The sequence below is a fragment of the Struthio camelus genome, chromosome 14 (assembly GCF_040807025.1).
Source record: "Struthio camelus isolate bStrCam1 chromosome 14, bStrCam1.hap1, whole genome shotgun sequence".
Classification (NCBI taxonomy): domain Eukaryota; kingdom Metazoa; phylum Chordata; class Aves; order Struthioniformes; family Struthionidae; genus Struthio; species Struthio camelus.
The window spans coordinates 3,076,425-3,091,213 of record NC_090955.1 but is presented as its reverse complement, the minus strand read 5'-3'; the positions used below and the strand labels follow the sequence as shown (position 1 = coordinate 3,091,213).

General features: G+C 42.3%; 1 long non-coding RNA gene across 1 annotated transcript in view; it reads right to left on the bottom strand.

Moving 5' to 3' along the window:
• LOC138060968 (uncharacterized) overlaps window positions 1-14,789 on the bottom strand; it is a 115,763-nt gene that overhangs the window by 59,053 nt on the left and 41,921 nt on the right. The window contains exon 6 of the long non-coding RNA XR_011134486.1: window positions 9,307-9,422. This is a non-coding gene — a long non-coding RNA (uncharacterized lncRNA). The remainder of the gene's footprint in view (window positions 1-9,306; window positions 9,423-14,789) is intronic.

Below are 14,789 nucleotides of genomic sequence, written 5' to 3'. Positions count from 1 at the left end.
TTCTGTACACGGTATCAAGGTCTTCCCTGCCTTACACTTCCCTAATACTGTACTCAGTGGGTTATAAGGCAGGGCAGAATGTAACCTGCCACATATAAATGCAATGCACTTATTTCCCTACGGAACTGACCTGATCCAGAGCTTCAGCTATTTATAACACATTCAAAAATACATTGCTAGGCAAGAGGATAGGAGAGGCTATGTTTGTTGATAAAGCTAGAAAAAGGTAAGATAGCGGTGGATTCTCATACAAAGTTAGCTTCACAGTCTGCTGTGAATTTTTAATTGTTACTAAAACTGTGCCTTATCACAGCTGAGGTTAACTCCCCGCAATAGGCACACCAAAGCCGCACCATCAGGTAAACCGTCCCTGTTGTACTCTCATCGGGCCAACCTTGAGCAATTTTTTCACTAGTGACCAACCAATTCCCAGTTCCCCAGTGCCCTGCATTAGGATTTGGGCACTTAAATTTGCCTTCACAAAAATTAGGCAACTAAATCTGAAACCGTGATACATATTGCTTCCCCTCAGAGGTCACCTTCCTCAGAAGGTGTCAAAAACAGAGATGCTTTAATTTTTTAACCTGGAAAGTCTTCAGACTTTCGAGCTGAATCGCTCCCATGCTGGTCAGGCCAAGGAGCTTGCTGCCTCCTGAGCCGTTGGGGGATAGAGAACCACCGGTGCTCCTTCAGCTACATTCTCGGTGGGTTTCTGAAACCTTCTGAGATTATGCTGTCCAGGACATAAAATACATATCAGTAATCACCACTTTCTTCCAGAATAGGTGACTGAGGAGCGGTGATCTTGCTTGCATTCTCTTCTCGTAGGCAGAATCCTCACTCGAGGAGAAAGAGGTTTGGGCTCAGTTTCCCCCTTGCTCTACAAGATTTGAGTCCACATCTCCCTCACTTCCCCAAAGCTAACTTACAGCCTGCCTTGGACGTAGGGCTTCTCCACCTCTTCAGCTGAAGCTGCAACGCTAGGGTAAAAAGGATTCCAGCTACATTGCGTCAGGGAGCATGAGACTTTCTGGCCAGCGGTTAGGACATTTATAAAAGAAAGATGAAATCTGAAAGTTCATCCTCTGTCCCTGGACAGCTTCCTTGATATATGGCCATTGTGAAAAACACACAAATTGGAAACATCACAGGTCTATGCTCCCACTGGCAGATCCTCCGTGTGCAACACTGAACATGGTTTCTGCTCCTTTACCTCGTGCTGGAATGAGTAACAGACTCATAGGGTCAATTACCACATCTGAGGAGGAATAAAAGACAGCAGAAGGGAGGCAGCTCTTAAACTACTACCATCATTTTGGAAGCCAATACACGAAAGGGGGAGCCACGGAGAACTATGCGTTCACTGCTGACGGCATCTCTGCAGTCCTCAGACCAAATGGAGCACAGTGGCAGAGGTCTACGTCGCTCAGGACTGGCTCCCTCTTGAACGAAAAGTCCTCATGCACAACACACACCAGTTGGGTATGGGACCCATAAGGCAATCCTAAGGCAGACTGGCGATGCAGTCTCAGATAGCCGAGATAATAACAGAGATGTTTCACAGCTCATCAAAGTTTTTATAGCATAATGTTGAGAAGTATTGTATCTGTGATAGCAGGCCCTGGACAACTTCCTCCTGGAGGAAGCTAGTTGGCTCACTCCAAAAGGGGGTCTAGCGCGGGCAATCAGACAGTCTCGACCGAGAGCAAACAACGGAGGGAAGTCATTTGCCAGTGCAGACAGGCCCCAAACCCTGTCTTGAATCAGGTCTCCAAGTACAGCACGACAGTCAGAGCTACAGCTAGGTTTTGGAAGAACTTCACAAGGAGGAGAGCAATGGAAAATTATGTCAGATATGCTTTTACCTTATAACTGGCCCATTTTCCCATTACTTAGTATTGTCTGTTGCTGCAGCTCTTGCTAACTGACCGTATGGCACTAAGCCGCAGCTCTGAGACAATATTTTTTATTTTGGTGCGGTGAGGACACTGGAGAATTTTCATTAAAAAAAAAAAAATCTAAGAAGATAGCTGAGGAAAGCTCAGTTTAAGGGGAGGCAGGCAGTGTTCTCCACTCCACTAAATAATCTCTCTGAAGAACAAACACATCTGCACTTGGCCTGGAGCAGAGGAAAGATTAGAAACTTCCTATGACTAATTCTCAGGAATGCGGTTTTTTCAAGCATTCCTCATAAGCCCAGGGCATCACTTGCTAATGAACTGCTTTTCACTCTGCCACATTTAACGTAGAGAAGCACAGGAGAAGGTGCTCAAGAGCAATATTTGCCCATTACAACGCATCTGGGCAAGTGGGGTCAGTATCTGCAAGAACAGCAGCCACATACTTAGGCCTTGCTTTGAGAAGCAGGGATTCCTACAGACAGAAGGCAAGAGTGATCGTATCAAAAGGAAATAAAAATCTTTCATCCTCTTTTTTTTTTTTGATAGTTATAAGTGTTTGTCCCTTTTCACTCCCTTTTCTAACTACACTAGCACAGAAAACAATCTAAGATTGACATTTTAATAGAGGGATAGCTCACCTGAGCCAACAAAGCAAGATTCAAAGTAAGTCTCTGCACTTACATTTATGATGAAATATTGATAAAAAATACTATAACACATGCGGAAGTTCAAAATTCACCCACTCCTTTACATACAAATCTTTTGCTCACCTGTAGCCTAGCCATATCAGATCATTTTCTATCACTTTTCTAACTTGGATACGAATAAAGTTGACGTTTAAAAAAAGGAAAATATATCTTGTGACATATTTCAAAATATTATTTTTCAGGCTGCAATTTTTTTTGCAGTTTTTATATTTGTCATTTTCAGCAATACATTGTGAAACAAAAGATATGAGAAAATCTTTTATTATACTGAAGAAAGACATCACTTTTTAACCCGTTTTTTTTCCTATAGCAAAAAGGAAATGGAAAAAAAGTAAATCAGAAGAAGTACAACTTTTCACACCAGAAATACCCCAAACCATGATCAATGTTTTTCTAACAGGAAAAACTGAAGAAACCAAAATGGTTTCATGAAACATTCATTGAAACAGTTCCCTGACAAAGCCGTTTTTCAGTCAAAACTTTTCACCAGGTCTACTTACACGCATCATATGTAAGTAGTTTTGCTCAAAAACTTGATTCTAGCACACCAGAAGCCCAGCGGGTTTTGTCTCACCTAGCTGCTTTTTCCAGAATAAGCTCTACACATCCCTTAAGGTCTTTCTTTGCAATTGCTTTATTAAGCTACACAAACTCTCGGCCTCTCTTAGATGTGTTGAATCGACACATACATCCTACCTGCGACGTCACGGAGGTGTGCCAGCTGGCAGCTAGCTAGCCCAGGCGCCATCTCGCAGGACGTTCTCCACCGCAGGATGAGATGCACAACCGGTGCGTCACAGTGCGCCTGGCACTTCCCAGTACCTTGGTGACCAGAGATCCCACTCAGACCCAATCGAGTACACAGAGCCAAGGCTCTGGTCCCGTACACCACTACTGTAGAAGACTGGGACTTCCAAACACCTTTCTCATGCAGATATTTTGCTGCATCACTTGACACCTACTGGCTTGATGAGTTATGGAACCGCTGTGCACGGATCATTAGTAAAATTTGCTTTAACTATATAATGATCATGGTGGAAGAAATCCAGTGGCACCCCACGAGCCATCAGACTATTTGGTATCTAATTAATGACACTATTTATTCATTGACCTGCTAGTCAAACTATGCAGAGTTCTACGTAACTGATAAAGAGCTGAAATTACCAAAGGTGTGCTGAAGTTCTGTTTAGTCCGCTTTGACTCAGAAGTGCTACACAAATTGTTTCTGGCACATTTTGTGGAGTTTAGTGACACAGATTGAAAGGAACCAGATCACAAAATGCAGCTAAAATGGACTTGGCAAGATTATGTGAGTAAAATACCACGGCCTGAAGCCACACCACCTTGCTGGGATAACATCCAATCTCTCACGTCAAGCTACATAAACCAGAGTAATTAGTGAGAAGCACCTAGATGGCCCAGGAAGAGGGACTCATTAGTCAGCACATAGCATGCTGCCATCTTGGTCAAAGGCGCACTGATTCCTGGCCAGGAAGCGACACTTGCCTTTGGATGAGTGCCTTTTAGATGAGTGGCAAAACCCAAGGGACAGCTAGAATAATTACTGATCCTGCTGCGGAGGTTTCATGCACGTGCATTCTCATGCACAGAGACTGCGCACCTTTTTTGGGCTATTCAGAAATAAATGAAACCTTATACAGTCCTCTAAGCTATTTCAAGAGAGCAGAACTGAAGCTATGCGTGCACTGCAACCATACCATGCATTCTTCAACTGGAAGGACAGAAAGGGTAGGCACAGTGGAAGATGACTCCTTCCCTACACAGAATATACTCACATATTTCCTTGTGCTCTTTTTCTCATCTGCACCTTTTATTGACAGATGCAAAGCAAGACTAATGAACTACTGATAACCTGAGCACAAAGGATTATTAGACAAAGCATTTTTATTTTGTGGGCATTGATTTATATGTCACAACCACAGTGCAAATGAAAATGGTAGTTTAGATAGATGAACTTAAATACCAAATAGGTGGTCATCCTGTTTATTCCTAATAACTGGCCTCTAGATAGACCTGTAGGTACGCTTGCATTTATCTCTCTATATCCTATATACTTACTAGATATACTAGTAGATTTTCCAGATACACTGCTGTCTACCATCACCCTGTGGAGGCATCTAGAAACTCCCTGCTACTTCTTGGAGACCTGGAGCCTGTCCAGAGCCAGTGAAGCTGCTGATTAGCAAATATGAGGAAATGAACTCTGATCTTGAAAACGAGGGAGAATCAGCCTCAGAATTTTAATTCTCATCTTCGGTGACATCCATCTGACTTTAATTTGATGGCAACTGCTGTGTTAAGGACCGTCTTAACCCAGATGGAATTATGAAAACAGTGGTGATATTTGTCCTCTTCCACTGCTGAATCCAAAGGGAAATTTCAAGACTAAGACACAGTGACCTGATTTTGATCGATACCCAATGGCAGTTAGGTATCCAGCACCCATTTTTATCTTTAAAAGCTTCCTCTCGCTTTCCTGATGAGTAATCAATCATCTTTTTAAAAGAGCCGCCACTGGCTTTTCCACTCTCATAATTAATACTCAAATCCCTCAGATCACAAGACAAAACAATATGAAGGGCATGTACGCATGAAAAAGTGATCCAACTTTTTAATTATGCCAAGGATCCCGTCTCTGCTGAATTGACTATGCCAAAGCAGAAGTAACCCATAAGATTTCCAAGAGAAAACTGTTCCACTTGCAGTTTCAGTCTGGAGAACAGTAATATGCAACATGCAACTGCACTTAAATGAATTTTTGGAGGAAAAGCATTCTTTATATAGAAACCACAAGAGCAAGGCACTTCCCCTGCCTTAGGCTCTGTTAAACACGAGACTCAAAAACTACCTCCAATACTCCAGAGATTGAATTATTTTCTGAAAGCCAATTCCTTCCCATCCTTATTACTGGTATAAAGCTATGAGGTTTTTTCTTTTTTTCACCCTTTTTTAATGCTAGAAATAGATTAAACTGGCACTTCAGGATGCTGAACTGCAGTTTCAACTGAGCTCTGTGGTTCACAGAGATTTATCAAAAATGACAAGATTCAACATCCAGGAGATGTCTTGTAGTGCCCAGGAGCTCAAAGAAGATGCAGCAGTTACAACCACAGCCAGACAGAGATAAGAAAGGTGTGAGGAAAAAAAAAAGTGTACTCCCTGAAAATAAAAGGAAACAAATGGAAAGACGCTGTGCTGATCACCACTGGCTGTTACTGGGCAAGAAAGAGGTACCACCTGCCTCCTCAAAACAAGAAAGCAGGGAAAGCTGCCCTCCATTTCCAGTCCAAAGGCTGTTGTAAATGCCCTTGCAGCTACCCGTCAGAGCCTTTGCAGAGGTTTGCAGAAGTGCAGAGGTTTTCTTCCTGTTCCATCTGCAAACACAATGTGGTATTAGCTGTTGAGTTTTTATTTGGGATCGCTTCTTCTAAGTTAAGCTGTCACTAAAACAGTAAAACAGAATATGCCGTAAGTGCATTCTCTTTTCCACGTGTATGCATGTAAAGCCAACTACGACATGTTTGAAAAAGTCTAAGAAAAAATTGAAATATCTTGGATAGTAAACACTTATGAAGCGCAAAATATTCTCCTCCCCCTAGTCAGCCTTCACCTGGATAATTCACCCACCCCAAAAATATACTCATGACCGAGAACCACCTTGCACCCCAGACTGTACTATTTTTCCTAACATGAATATAACGCAGGTGGAATAGCAGCACTGACAAAGATCGGATTTTATCGTACTGAAACCAGGGGCATCCTATCCCTGCATCAGATCACCATAAAGTATATCCTGAGCTTTGATACTACAGAATTGCATTTTGTACAGATATAAAATACAGAAAATTTGGGACTATTTCAAAGTAGCACAGTGAGCCATTCAGGACTCTGCAGAGAGACTGGATGCCTTTTTCCTCTTGATTCCTGCAATGAAAGTTAAGGGCCATGATCACAGTTCTCAGAGCCTAATTGGAAACGCCAACATGTAGTGCTATATATTGTCTCTCTCTCTGAGTAATTTTTATGTAGCGGTGCAGGCCTCTTGCATGTCCATGGCAAGTGTCTGGATTGTCTCTCTCAGTTTAGCTGCCTGCTCTTTGGCCGTGGACAGACTGCACTTTTTGCACATTAGGAGTCCTCCCATGCTTGTTTGCAGACAGGGGAACATTGCTCTTGTCACACTTCTTGCATCTACCTTTTATTTAGATGCATCTTCAAAAGGGCTTATTCCAAGGTTGTATACAACAACAAAGAGAAAACAGAAAAATCAGCACCGTAGTACATAAACTCAACTACCCCAAGACCTCTCCAGTATTCCATTAGCTATTTCACATGCATAAACTGAGATGGAAGTACCTCGGGCTGCAGACAAGGGCAGTGAGTATAGCCACAGCAACAAATTAAAATACACACAGAGCTTTCTTCTAATACATAATTCTTCTAATAATCCGCAATAGGAGACATCCATTATAAAGCAATAAACCTGCATGGAAAAAGCAGCCTGAACAAGAAAGCTCCACAGTGAGAGGAGTCCTGCCTTCAAGCAGGACTTTGTACCTCTCCTGATTCCTTTAGAGAAATCAGAAGTAAATTCCTCCTTGAGAAAACAACCCACTGGCCATCCTCCCTCCCTCCCTCCTTCCCATGTGCCAATACATTCAGCTTTACAGATTTCAAAATAGCTTGAAAGAGTTAGGCTAATCCAGAAAAAAAGCAAAATGGTAGTAACTCCCGTAAGACCTTTTTGAAAGCTTAATCCAATCTTCTCTTGTAAACTAGATACTATTCCCTTCTTACTTGTCTTCAGTGGTGATAAACTGCAGACAAAACAGATAACGGACTCAGGCGCCTAGTGTTTAACCACTCGTAGTAAACACCCTTCCCTCTTTTGCTTATCTCACAACCCCGCATGGATTTCCTTTTATTAACCTTCTGAATTGCAATCAAATTAGACTTTGAGAGCCATTGACTTGCATGACTTGCAATACCTTAATGGGTGCTGTTGCAGCTCCTCGGGAAGAACAACCCAGGCCTGCCAGTGCCTCCCTTCTGCTATACTGCAGCAAGCTTCAGGGTATGCTCCACTGCAATGCAGAACAGCACGGGCCCCAATTTTATCAGAGTAAGTTCTGCGCAAATAGTGCATGGGCGAGTGAACTGCCTCTTCTGAGAAAAAAATTAATAGCATATGTTTCTTCTTGTGCCTTACAGTGACAGTACAGAGTTTGAAGTAATTCCAGAGAATCTTTCAGACTCATTTGTTCAATTTGATTTAATCGTGCACAGTCTATATGCCAGGTGGCATCTGCTCTGCAAACTATTTGAAAAGAAATGAAAGTATTAATGCCCAGAAATGATGCAGTGTGCCACCTTCCACTTGACACCACTGACAGCATATGTCTTAGGTACGCTTGCATCTTATAATAAAGACATTGATGCTGTGTTAGATAAGGGCTGCACAGCAATGAAAATTTAGTATCTCTTCTTTATTTTTCTTTGGCTGTGCTGAAGTACATTTCTGACTTATATAAACGTTAAGGTAATTGAAATAAGAGAGGGGGAGAATAAACACAATGTAAAAATCCTGAAGAGACCCCTTTTCAGGACTGATTGCTTTCCCCTGAAATTTCAAAGGTCAGGATGATGTCTGAGGGAAATGTGCTGATGCTTCAGAAGCCCGTTTAGCTTTAGGATACACAGCTGTTCTCTGTCCTCATCCTCGCTCTCCTATTAAGGGTCAAACATGAAAATCAGAAAGCATTTATATATTTCTATTAATCACACAAGACTAAGCTAAGACCTAGAGAACTGCGCATCTCCTCTCCCACTGTACCTGTACATCGTACCTGTACCATACCTGTACCGTACACACTAAGAAGTATATCTCCTAGTCTTTGTTTACAGCCAAAATATCCTGCCCCCAGTAAAGATCCTGTGGCCAAGATTTTCACCTCCACGTCCATGTCAACACAGACAGCTACTTTTGGCACTCACGCTGTTTAAACTGGACAGACTGTAGAAGAGAGGCACTCAGCTGCTCTTGGAAATGAAATCTTTTATGGTGGCTCATGCTGACTTCCCAAACAGTTTCAATAAACTTGAAAAAGCTCTTTCGTCTCCCTCCCTGCGTACATAGGTACTATCCTGTAGCTATACCGAGTAATAAAATAATAACTGGTGATAACTTTTTCTTTCCAACAAGTTATTTCCTAGTACAGTTCAATGCATGTATGAACAAGGAAATTTCGCACTGGACTTGAGCCTTGCTAAAAGAGAACAAAGAGACTATGGCTATAACTGCTTAAGAAATAAAATGCCATATTGAGATTCTGAGATTATACTTTGAAACAGTTCATGAATTCTCTGCTTCTGAAAACAGGTTACTTTTGGAGGGTGTATATGACGTGTCTAGAAGAAAAAAAAAGAAGTAGGGATCTCTGAATCCTTCCTCCATTAATACAAATCACCGCTATACAAATGGTTAAGCACTGAAATTCTACTGAGAGACAACAGATGTAGAAAGCTGCATGATAACTCTGAATACTTTTGATTCTAGGCCTGTTAAAACAAGTGCACTGCACTCCCCTCCGCCCCCACCCCCCCCCCCCCACACACACGGAAGAATTGCAATAAACCGACTTAATTATAAAAATATCTACTGGTTTGAGCAAAATCACCTTTGCTGCAGGAATTCTCAGTTGGGTTTGAACCAAAAGCTCTTTCAAGCAATGGAGTTCCTTCTTTCCACGGACTTCACTGAACATTGGATGAAGACCTTGAAGACCAGCAGCACCTTCAAAAAAAGTAGTTATTTAATAGAGAGGCCAAACATGCAAATTATTCAACCAATGCAATTTTCACTCCTTTCAAACTAACCAGACGATAAGTAAGTTTAGATCTAGAGAGGGTCTGCAAGGATCTCAGGTATGTAAAGCGTAGCTCTTAACAGCTACCAAAATAGCTCTTACTGAGCAGCTCTGATCGCTACTGCACCAAAGCAGTCAGCAGAGGCAGCAGATTAGTTAGTGTCACGGTGGCTCACACTGCCTGAAACCACGCTAAGGAGCTGCGAGGGCATTCTGGCGGTAAGAACGTACGTACCTTCAAAGAGAAGATGAATAGAAAGACTTGGTTTTACAGGAACCAAAGCCCACGGCATGCAAAAATAACGAAGTTTGCTGCGCCTGGCTGACTGCTGTGGGGCCCGGCACCGGTTTAAGCAGAATTCACCCATCCCGCGGCCCTGCCGAGCAAGTCGAGAGCCTGCGGCAGCCGCGAGTCGACAGCGGGACCCTCCGCCACCCGCCAGTCGCCGTGACCTTGGGAAGCCGACGGCCTGTGACAGCCACACGTCGGAGCTAAGCACTTCATCAGCAGGTACACGAAGAAAAACTACGCAGTCCAAAGATAATCAGAGCAGTGTTTCCAACTACTGTGCAGGCGATAAAATCTCCCTTCTCCCTTTATTCCCATGTGATTTTTTTTTTTAAACGTTATCAGCCCGCGTCCTATGGTTTTTTCCAATTGTATTCAAAACAAGCCTTCAGTTCAGAAAAAGTGTTTGCCAGTCCTGGAAAGAAGTAATCTTTGCTGGCAACATCATTTATTGGTATAGGGTAAAAATGTTGAAATAACCTGTAGGAGGAAATTTCCCCACAAGACGACTTGAAGAGCTCTTGACAGGGGACAGATGAAGGAAGAAAAGCGCTGAGCGCTGCACGCGGAGCAGGCGAGTAGCGGCAATATTTTTCAGAAGCACTGTTTGCAAATTGAAAATGAATTTCTTTCTGACTGGGCCCAAAGTGCTTTCATCCTTGCCTTCCTTTAGACATTTCAGGATATGAGTCTTCTTAGTGCAATGGATGATGAAAAGTGATTCATCAAAGGGGTGGGAGGGGGGGGTTCAGATGCATCGCATCCCGCTACGGCACCCAGATGGCTTTGAATGGAAGTTGTGGGTTTAAATCTTCCTTTGTAACTTCCATAACCACCCCCCAAGCAGGGGGCACATTCTGTTTTAATATTCATTTTTCATGCTACCCAGTCAGGGGAGAAAGACAGCCGCTGTGATTTATGAGTTTGTTTAAGGCCTCAGTCATGCGGTAGGATTTCTGCTGCCCAAATCTTGCACCACTTTTTCTGACAGGATGTTTCCGATAATAAAATAAATGGCCACAGATGTAGTCTACCTTAAAATAGACATGCTGCACTCACATGAGTGGAAAATGGGTGAATATTCAAATATGCACCATGAATATTCAAATGTATTTGTAAATAAAGACACTTCAACTGTGTCCTTGTCCTCTGCTTTCCACAAATATTGTAACGGGGAATTTTTCTGGTAGAAACATTCATCAGAACAGAACATTTTTCAGGAGTAACTCACTCAAGTTGGAGCAAACATTCATAAAACAGATACTTTGAATTCATGCGTATTCACAGTTTTTCTAAGTTTTTCTAAGAAGCGCCAGTTAGGCAGCAGACGCTCTTCCTATGTCCTACTCAAGAAAGAACTAAAGAAAAAGGGTTATTTTGATAAATTATTCAGCAAAGATTTTTGGAACGGCAAAGAAACGTGAGAAAGAACTAGGCTCTATTTAAAGACAAACCTCATTCCTAAACAATTCTTGATAAAACACTCACTCAGCGTTGTGAAGGGCAGAAACGCCACAGCAGGCCAGGCTGGAAAAAGTAGCTACACCCAGACCGAGCTTATTAATAGTGTGCAATCGGCAAATGAATAACCTGAGTATACACGTTTTCTTGCAAATTCTGAATCTCCCGATGAAGCTCCGGATGTGCGTGTCTAGGCACAAAACCGCAGAAGCACTGGCTTCAGTGGCCTTGGTGGCCTATCTGTAATTGCTCCGTAGCTACATTTGTCATCTTCAAAATAGAAAGAATTATTCTTTTTTTTCTGTCATAACTATTTGCATCGTGATCGCTTTGGAGCAAGGATATTGTTTCTGGGTTAGTCCAGTGTCTGCAATAAGATGCCTCCAAACACGACCAGAATGTGAGGCATTAGCAACTGCAAACATCTAGCCTTTCAGCTTAATCGTGGTAATAACAGGGCATGAACAGATGTCCACTGATTTCAGTCTGGAGCCTTTTTTCTACATATGAAACGTTGTACAGTTCTCCAGTTTTGTTAGATTTCCGTGAGTATAGGCTTAATAACCTTCCCTCAAACAAAACAAATTCATATTATCAGATATGTTCATTTTTATTTTAACAGGAACGTGGCATAAAAGGTCTGTGGTAACAGACAACAACACAAACAGGCTTTGTTTGTTTGAAAGGGGAGCTTCAAATATCCTGGCCTGTCTCCGATTTTTATTTAACTTACATAATTCCTTGTTTTACAAAATGCACTGACAAGGATAATTAAAGTAGAAGCATGTACGACTATTATAAATGCTCTCTGTCAAGCTTATAGTCTAACGCTTATTTTTCTAATTCTCTGTTTTTCAGGGGAGATGCAATTGTATTAGAAGCAGTATGTAGGTGGTTCATTTTTCCCTCCTCACCTTTCCCTTGACAGTAGTTTGAAATAACATTCATCAAGCAGTATAAAAAGGTGGAAAGAAATTAATTAAGCAATTCTTGAGGAAAAATAAGATATCTTTCCAACAGGACTTGGATTATTCACTTTTATATTGCTGCATGTTGTAGCTTTGGGAGCAGAAAAGACTCAGCGTGAGCAGGAAACACCACATTTTGAGCATTATTGCTGGTCCTAAAGTTTCCAAACATTCCAAACATAAAGTTTTCCAGCAAGACCCAGCACACATCTTCTGAGAGTCCTTCATCACAGAGTCCTTCGCTATCAGGAGCCAAGATTTCCAGGTCCTCTTTACACTTTTCTAGCGTCGCAGCAGTGAAGGGCGAGAGCAGAGACAAAAATTCCATCTTCCTATTTAATCTGAACAGAATAAAAAATAACCCTGATTTCTAAAAATCACTGTTGTTCAGCAGCTTTAAAATTAACTTTGTCCAGCCTTTGCACATCAACCACACTGCCAAGCCTCTTCCGAGCTCTTCACCGCAGCGCGGGTTAACCATGTGCTATCTACCTCTTATTGCGCACACTCACATTTCCACCTCCGTGCATTTCTGCAGGTTCTGCTGCCTTTCCCAGTATTGTATTTAATTAAAACAGAAACCTCTGCAGATACGGGAACAGAAGGAAAGCCATCCGCGCCGTTCCACTCTCCGTCCTCAGCCAAGCTAGTCAGGAGGGACCGAGACTCGCTGCAAAGCCCTGGCGAACGCGGCCCAAAGGAATCCTACATAAGAGGAGGCTGAGATTGATTCACCAAATCAGTTTCTATATATCTAAAATCAAATGCAATTAAAAGAGTACTTAACAGTTGATTAATTTGAAAAAATGGTGATGAAAATACAGATGTAAAGATCTGCCCATTGAAGACACCGGTATCTACTCCAGAACGCTGCGAGAGTCCGAGGGAATTTATGGGAAGCAATCCCCAGGCAGTTCGTAATTCCATGTTCATGTTATCAGTTCCTCAAGGGAACAACAAAAGAAAAGACCACAGACAGAGCATTACCAGGTATTCTTTCACCATCCCATTATTCACAAATAATCTCCTGCTCGATACTGAGAAACCATGAGGAAGGGATTAAACGTGACTTATGCACGCAGCTTGCCAAATACACAGTTTATCTTTCTCATTCGATGCTGTTTTCACGTGAACAATGGCTTGAAGAATCTATCTGTCTTTCCATCTATCTGCCTTACGGGCTTTTACTCCTTACCACCAGAATTCAAGAACAGAGTGAGATTTTCCATGGCAGTGCATCACTCTGACTAAGCCTAACTAGCACTCGAGTATGGGACTGAAAGCAGGACATCTGGATTGTCTTTTTCTGGCTCTGCTGCTACGTGACCTTGGGCAAGTCTCCTGCAGCCAGCCTGCAGAAGGACCAACCTCCCTTCTTCACGTCACCTGCTGCCCCTGCTGCAATCTGGCATGTTGCAAACCAGGCTCTCGATCTCTCTGACGCTCCGTTTCTCTTCTGTAAAATGGGGATAGTAAATATGCTACTTCGAAGAGGTGCTGGAAGATTTAGTGCGCAATTGCTTGTAAACCACTTAAGTGATAAGTGACACGTAAGTCCACAGTGATAATTGCAATAGAGGCTTGAGACTAATCTATTTGGGGCACACTAGACACACTTACAGACTTGATTAAAGGCAGTAACTGAAAACTATAAGATGTCCAAAGAGTGATGGAAAAATTAGTTGGATCAAAACCATTCCCGAGGCAAATAAAATCTTCCAAGAGCTCACCGCAAGCTACTGTTGAGGTCCAAAGAGGAAGTGCTCTTGAACACTTTTTTGTCATAGCAGGCATCAGAGAAACGGGAAGAGCCACGGTAGTAAGATTTATGTCAAATGAAAGGTACTCAGGCTTTGGATTCCAAGGAAAATAAGTGATCCCAGGACGCCTTTTCCCAAAACAAAACTCAGTGAGTAAAGTCAGCGTGCAGGACGTACAACAAAGCTAATGGGAGTGTGCCAGGAGAGAACAGGGCCTGTGATATTCAGCTTTAAATCATCCCAGGTTCCTGGCTCAGACCACTGAGGAAGAGATACCAGGCTATACTCGACTCTCGGTTACGGCTGTGCACCTCCCCTGAAGCAAGCAGTTACTAAGAAAATAAATTAATGAGTGACTCTAGCATGGAAACCCATGGCCAGAGCGGTACTCCTCTCCACAGGACCCCCGGGAGAATGGTCCTGTAATAACACCTCCTTTGATACGAGTGAGGGCCCCAATAACTCCTGGTTTCTCTCTCTGATTATCTCCCAGGGACAGGTAGTATCAGTCTGCTATTGAGTACGGAAACATCCTCTTTCCCCCAAAAGCTGCAACTTTTCCAAGGTTTCCACAAACATTCATTTTATGTAGCCTCAAGGTCAAGATTAACCTTTATTAAAAAAAAAAAAAATCAATCATTTCCTTCCCATTTACTTTGGATTAGTGAATGTTGTGTCAATAAGAACAAATAAATTTTGCAGGCCAATAAAAGCTCTAGCTGCTATCCGAATGATACATTTCTACACAGACTTTCTATGAAATAAAGAGTGATTGATGCCACAGTATGTTTTAATTATTTCCTTCATAAACTACTA